Raw genomic sequence first — 7884 nt, 5'->3', positions numbered from 1 at the left:
TTTGTTTCATTTCACAGTAATGGAGGAAGACGAGGATTTGGAAAAGGCGATGCTGAGTCTGTCTCCATCTAAGTACATGACCCAGCTGAGTGAGTGTACTGATACATCTTTGAACTCATGTCGACATGTCCAGATCAGTAATTTATTAAACTGTACTTCATGCAATGATAAAATACACATTTCCTGTGCTTCTAGGTCCACCAGCAGCAGCAGCAGCAGCAGCAGCCATTGGAGCCCCGTCCACAGCTAGAGGTTTCTTCTCCATACGTCTGGGAGGATAATTCTGTGACCCACATTATTATTCTGCCATAATATCGTTTATTATTTTGGCCGTGTTCTGGCCTGTTTTGATGTGTGTGTTCTTCTGTCCTACTAACCACTATTAGAAGGAATTAACATGTCAGCGATGTGGGTAAGTATCATGAATTGTATGAATGATGAATGAATGAATGAATGAATGATGAATGAATATTATATTATCATGAATATGAATTCAATTTTTGCATGTTGTGCATGTTGGTATTGTCACTGATGTGTTACCTGACATTGAACTAAATATTAATTCATAACAAGTGTAAACCGTAGTAATTCTCATCAGATGAGACATATTGAGACACATAGATCTTATTAATGTTCAAATCAGCTTGACAGACAATAACAGGTAATGACAGAATGTGTCTAACCCATTTACAAGCATGATTAATAATTACTAATGAAGCCAGGCGTTAGTGAGGGAGAGAATAACACTTTATTTTCCTTTACAGTGAGGAGAAAACTGACTGCTTCAGCTACACACTCGAGACCAGCTGAGGATGATGAATCCGATGTGACTGCGTCTCCTTTGCAAGGTTAATACATGTGCATACAGTACTGTGTGTCCCATCTTTATTCACTGTCAAAAGTGATTTCCGGTTGTGTGAAGTTTCATGTTACCTGCTCCTTCAGCTCCAGTGAAGGTCCTGCTGCCCATACCTCCTCAGCTGCTTGCCTTGGTCACATCCTTAGGCCTACAGCCTAGCTCAAGACAGCAGGAACCTGCCGTGCGGGAACATAGTATGTCATTTCATTTTATTTATATTGCACACATGTACTATAACTTATAACATAACAATATAATAGTATTTACCTAATTCTAAGGAATCAATTTAAGCCACGTCTGTTATTTTGATTGAAAGTCATGAGTGAATTGCTGTGGATATTTAACCATTGACACTTATTTTACATCCTATTACCTTAGATCCTACATTACACGTGAGGCACCCTGCCCCTACCAGAGTAGAGCAGGATACAGTGCTGCCTCAAGGTATGTATGACATACTCTGTAACGGATCCCCGTATATGAAAAGGATTGAGACTTACTGCTGTAACTTAAAGTGTTTATTTCCTTCTTCTTTCCTTAATTGAACCTTGAAAGTCCACATGTGATAATCAAACAATCAACTAAATTGCACCATAAATTGCACCATAAATTGCACCGTAAGAACTTATGGCCTCATACGGGTCCATTAAACTGTCTTCCTTTACCGTCAATCTCCTTTTGTGTTCAGCACCAAATGGCGAGCTTTCTAACTACGGAAGCCTAATCAAACCAAAATACATACACATTTTGCCTAAAGCTCTTCAAAATAAAAGTCACCGATATCCTATTCAAACAACATATGAATCACATAACAAAGCAGTTTACAAATGTATGACAGGTTAATCAACATAAAATAATAACCTTTCTTGGGGTTCTTTACATACTCTCTGGCATGTTTTTTAACTGACGTCTGCGCACAGTTTCTTTTTGGTTTAACATGTTTCATGTTTTCATTTCATTTTCTGTCATGTAGCACTGCCACACCATGCTCCTCCAGCACAGCCTGCAGCCTCTCTCCCTCCACCCCCAGCACAGCCTGCAGCCTCTCTCCCTCCACCCCCAGCACAACCTGCAGCCTCTCTCCCTCCACCCCCACCACAACCTGCAGCTGAGCATTCAATCCCCAGCTATGACCAGGACATGAACCACTGGAGCTGCTCCCACCATCAGCGTGTCTGGATGAAGACGGAGATGGATGCCATGGGGCTGTGGCCAGGGTCCCGACCAGTGCGGCACCTCATGAACATGGTCTCCTTGTGGCGTTATCCACCTCAGCCCGAACTCATTGAGACCTGCTCTGAGCTGCCTGCTAAAAGATATTTTCAGCTCCATCCCTTCTTTATTTGGAAACCAGAACACAGCATTATGGAGAGGTTGAGGAACAATTATGTCCTACCTTGCTTGTTTGATTGTCCCGACCCCCATGTGGCCTCCGCTGGTGTTGGAAGGCCTCGGGTGATTGTTGGACTGTGCAGGTTCTGCCACATGCCACTTAAGCAGGGTCCCAACAGTCCACACACACACACTTCTTTTCCTGGAGTGAGTGGGAAATATGTTTATTGCCCTGCAAAGGTACTGTCTCTGTACCAGGCACAGGGCATGGTAAAGGAAATGACCTGGGTGGAGTTCCAACTGTCTGCATTTTATGAGACTGAGAAGCAGAGGTGGATGGTGGAGAAACGTGTGGATCTACCTCCATTCACACTTAAACGCACACACACATAGAGACACATAGCAGGGTAGTGTACAAATAGTGTAGTGTACAAATAGTGTAGTGTACAGTGTAGTGTAGTGTACAAATAGTGTAGTGTACAAATAGTGTAGTGTACAGGGTAGTGTACAAATTCCTTTGTATTACTTTGCAGTCATTGCAAATCGTTTTAAATATTTGCAAGTCGTTGTAAATATGTGTATATTATGTACATGGTGTAGCAGTTATGTGTGTGCTTTTTAATAAATCAAGTGTGGAGTTGAATATGTGTCAAAGTGTTTTTTAAAACAGTATAGGGGCAAAATGTAACATTTACATTGCAATGTTAAACCAATAAATAGCATAAGATGTCCTGTTTTCTTTAATGAAATGAATTATAAATCATCAAAACATGTTGTGTTACATTAAACATTTAATTGATTAAGACTTTAAAAAAGAAAATATTTTTGACAGTAATGTCCTCAGGTGGATTCGAACCCGCGGCTGAAAAGACGGCAAGAAAGGGTCAATAAACGGTTAAAAATCTCCGTTATAGCAATACTCGACTGGGCTTCCCGCGGCAATCGAGAGATATGCCTACACTACTGCCATAGACTTTGCATTGGCCCATTCATTGTCTATGGCAGTAGTTAAGATCCCGTTCACTTTGGTAGTTCTATATAGTTCATATATTTTCGGCCACCGGATGGTTTTGTGGCGCATTGAGCAGTGACGTCACGTCACAACACTGAAATCGACTCGACTGCACTATTTCCTGAAAGGCAAAGACAGCGTACCGTCTTTCTCGCGTTCTAAACTCTCAAGTTTACTTTCTTCGTTTGGTTAATAGGTAAGTCACAAACATTAACTGTAATAATATATAATAAGTAGACATACAAGAGGGGCTGCAGAAAGCACTGCACTTTATATATGTTGCACTATCCAATGCACTGTTGTCTGTCCTGTGTTGCCCTGTTTTTTTGCATTTGTTTTTGTATACACGTGAAAAAAGTATAAACGCACTTACTGTAATGCCGAAGCAAATTCCTATATGTGTATGCATAATGGCAATAAACGTTATCTGAATCTGAATCTGAATCTGAAAAGCGGACAGTTTTCAGTTTACGGTACTTTTGCTGTACTTGACTCGTTATCGGACATGTCTGTCAGGTCCGGACGTGTCTACGGTAACATATATGTATATATATATATATATGTATATATATATATAGGTAACATATTCAAAGCTATTTCGATATTGATTTGCCAAGCTACTGTACGGCTACACATCGGACAAGTCTGCTGTCTCAATACTTTGTTCAACAGTTGTTAAATTAACAATGTTAATAACAGTGTGTGGGTTTTGCGAACCGTCTTGCGAGTTATTCATAGTGTTATGGTTGTGCAATGTTTTAGATACTACTGCAATGCTAGTCTACACAGTTTTGCACAATGATAGCCTGGCCATACTATACAGCATTAGGCTACTGTACATAATATGTACACCAGTATTGTACAAATGATATGACTGCTGCCTAGCAGTGCCCACAATGTTGTCATTTAGTAAATCCCCCAGTGTTACACTGTGATATTAACTTTCAAATAGGCCTAAATCAAATCAAATCAATCAGGTGTAATTTATATTATAGGACAATTAAAGTGTAAATGTATACCGTTTATTTATTTACAATGTATTTATATTCCATATTGTGTGTTTCTTTTTTCCCCATCTATTAGTGTTTCACAGTAATCAACATGAACAAGACCAACTTCTTCCCGGGAAAAATTCCTGTTTCTTTCCGTAAAGACGGCTATAGTTTTTTACGTCAGGACCCCTCTGACTTGGCCAAGAGCATCAAAGACAATCCCGCCCTGCAAGACAAATCTGCTCCTCAGAGTGAGGGGGTTGTGAAGGCCAATGCCCACAAAACTGTCTGTCAAAGAGGGGGGGATGGGTCGGACAGGCAGGAGGTGTTAGGTGAATACGTCCTCCAGTTTGGAAAGTATAAGGGCAAGTCTTTCCGGTGGCTGCTGGAAAATGACGTGGGATACACCCTGTACCTCCACAAGAATGTGGAACAGGAGGAAACTATGGGAAAGTTTAACCCAGTGGGCAACAGTAAGGACAGCCTATTGTCCTTCCTGGCCTTTTCAAGGATGTTTAAGGAGATCATGGATCTCCTTCAGTATCAGACCATGAAGTCGGCTGCGATGGAACGGGAGGAGGACAACCATGTTGGCTTTGGGAAGCGGCCCAAAAGCACCTGGAGGGAGGTTTGGGAGAGTAGGGCTGATGGTTATGCTGCCTTCATCCTCTCAAAGAAGCCTGTGCCAGGCAATAAAATGCACCAACTTCAGCAGTACCTGTTGAAGCAGCAAAGCCAGGTAACAGCTGCCCCTGCTCCACCCTCAACATTACCTGACATGGCAGCTGCAACACCAGCAGCAACCTCTGCCCCTGCCTCTGATCTTCCAGGTCAGTTAATAACAAACATATTCATAATTATTGGTTTACTTGAATAGAACATGCTATTTGTAATGACACCTTTGTTTCATTTCACAGTAATGGAGGAAGACGAGGATTTGGAAAAGGCGATGCTGAGTCTGTCTCCATCTAAGTACATGACCCAGCTGAGTGAGTGTACTGATACATCTTTGAACTCATGTCGACATGTCCAGATCAGTAATTTATTAAACTGTACTTCATGCAATGATAAAATACACATTTCCTGTGCTTCTAGGTCCACCAGCAGCAGCAGCAGCAGCAGCAGCCATTGGAGCCCCGTCCACAGCTAGAGGTTTCTTCTCCATACGTCTGGGAGGATAATTCTGTGACCCACATTATTATTCTGCCATAATATCGTTTATTATTTTGGCCGTGTTCTGGCCTGTTTTGATGTGTGTGTTCTTCTGTCCTACTAACCACTATTAGAAGGAATTAACATGTCAGCGATGTGGGTAAGTATCATGAATTGTATGAATGATGAATGAATGAATGAATGAATGATGAATGAATATTATATTATCATGAATATGAATTCAATTTTTGCATGTTGTGCATGTTGGTATTGTCACTGATGTGTTACCTGACATTGAACTAAATATTAATTCATAACAAGTGTAAACCGTAGTAATTCTCATCAGATGAGACATATTGAGACACATAGATCTTATTAATGTTCAAATCAGCTTGACAGACAATAACAGGTAATGACAGAATGTGTCTAACCCATTTACAAGCATGATTAATAATTACTAATGAAGCCAGGCGTTAGTGAGGGAGAGAATAACACTTTATTTTCCTTTACAGTGAGGAGAAAACTGACTGCTTCAGCTACACACTCGAGACCAGCTGAGGATGATGAATCCGATGTGACTGCGTCTCCTTTGCAAGGTTAATACATGTGCATACAGTACTGTGTGTCCCATCTTTATTCACTGTCAAAAGTGATTTCCGGTTGTGTGAAGTTTCATGTTACCTGCTCCTTCAGCTCCAGTGAAGGTCCTGCTGCCCATACCTCCTCAGCTGCTTGCCTTGGTCACATCCTTAGGCCTACAGCCTAGCTCAAGACAGCAGGAACCTGCCGTGCGGGAACATAGTATGTCATTTCATTTTATTTATATTGCACACATGTACTATAACTTATAACATAACAATATAATAGTATTTACCTAATTCTAAGGAATCAATTTAAGCCACGTCTGTTATTTTGATTGAAAGTCATGAGTGAATTGCTGTGGATATTTAACCATTGACACTTATTTTACATCCTATTACCTTAGATCCTACATTACACGTGAGGCACCCTGCCCCTACCAGAGTAGAGCAGGATACAGTGCTGCCTCAAGGTATGTATGACATACTCTGTAACGGATCCCCGTATATGAAAAGGATTGAGACTTACTGCTGTAACTTAAAGTGTTTATTTCCTTCTTCTTTCCTTAATTGAACCTTGAAAGTCCACATGTGATAATCAAACAATCAACTAAATTGCACCATAAATTGCACCATAAATTGCACCGTAAGAACTTATGGCCTCATACGGGTCCATTAAACTGTCTTCCTTTACCGTCAATCTCCTTTTGTGTTCAGCACCAAATGGCGAGCTTTCTAACTACGGAAGCCTAATCAAACCAAAATACATACACATTTTGCCTAAAGCTCTTCAAAATAAAAGTCACCGATATCCTATTCAAACAACATATGAATCACATAACAAAGCAGTTTACAAATGTATGACAGGTTAATCAACATAAAATAATAACCTTTCTTGGGGTTCTTTACATACTCTCTGGCATGTTTTTTAACTGACGTCTGCGCACAGTTTCTTTTTGGTTTAACATGTTTCATGTTTTCATTTCATTTTCTGTCATGTAGCACTGCCACACCATGCTCCTCCAGCACAGCCTGCAGCCTCTCTCCCTCCACCCCCAGCACAGCCTGCAGCCTCTCTCCCTCCACCCCCAGCACAACCTGCAGCCTCTCTCCCTCCACCCCCACCACAACCTGCAGCTGAGCATTCAATCCCCAGCTATGACCAGGACATGAACCACTGGAGCTGCTCCCACCATCAGCGTGTCTGGATGAAGACGGAGATGGATGCCATGGGGCTGTGGCCAGGGTCCCGACCAGTGCGGCACCTCATGAACATGGTCTCCTTGTGGCGTTATCCACCTCAGCCCGAACTCATTGAGACCTGCTCTGAGCTGCCTGCTAAAAGATATTTTCAGCTCCATCCCTTCTTTATTTGGAAACCAGAACACAGCATTATGGAGAGGTTGAGGAACAATTATGTCCTACCTTGCTTGTTTGATTGTCCCGACCCCCATGTGGCCTCCGCTGGTGTTGGAAGGCCTCGGGTGATTGTTGGACTGTGCAGGTTCTGCCACATGCCACTTAAGCAGGGTCCCAACAGTCCACACACACACACTTCTTTTCCTGGAGTGAGTGGGAAATATGTTTATTGCCCTGCAAAGGTACTGTCTCTGTACCAGGCACAGGGCATGGTAAAGGAAATGACCTGGGTGGAGTTCCAACTGTCTGCATTTTATGAGACTGAGAAGCAGAGGTGGATGGTGGAGAAACGTGTGGATCTACCTCCATTCACACTTAAACGCACACACACATAGAGACACATAGCAGGGTAGTGTACAAATAGTGTAGTGTACAAATAGTGTAGTGTACAGTGTAGTGTAGTGTACAAATAGTGTAGTGTACAAATAGTGTAGTGTACAGGGTAGTGTACAAATTCCTTTGTATTACTTTGCAGTCATTGCAAATCGTTTTAAATATTTGCAAGTCGTTGTAAATATGTGTATATTATGTACATGGTGT

The 7884-nt window shown here is 41.7% G+C and overlaps 2 long non-coding RNA genes across 2 annotated transcripts; both read left to right on the top strand.

Moving 5' to 3' along the window:
* The first annotated feature begins 220 nt into the window (after positions 1–220).
* On the top strand, positions 221–2789 carry LOC308175212. The gene is made up of 4 exons (XR_013937940.1): positions 221–848; positions 946–1053; positions 1238–1303; positions 1833–2789. It is a non-coding gene; the product is annotated as an uncharacterized lncRNA (long non-coding RNA).
* Positions 2790–5315: 2526 nt separating this feature from the next.
* Positions 5316–7884, top strand: LOC308175214. Its single transcript, XR_013937941.1, has 4 exons — positions 5316–5943; positions 6041–6148; positions 6333–6398; positions 6928–7884. It is a non-coding gene; the product is annotated as an uncharacterized lncRNA (long non-coding RNA).

The sequence above is a fragment of the Nansenia antarctica genome (assembly GCF_963989245.1).
Source record: "Nansenia antarctica genome assembly, contig: SCAFFOLD_77, whole genome shotgun sequence".
Classification (NCBI taxonomy): domain Eukaryota; kingdom Metazoa; phylum Chordata; class Actinopteri; order Argentiniformes; family Microstomatidae; genus Nansenia; species Nansenia antarctica.
The sequence above is the reverse complement of the archived record's forward strand: the minus strand, read 5'-3'. Positions and strand labels throughout refer to the sequence as shown.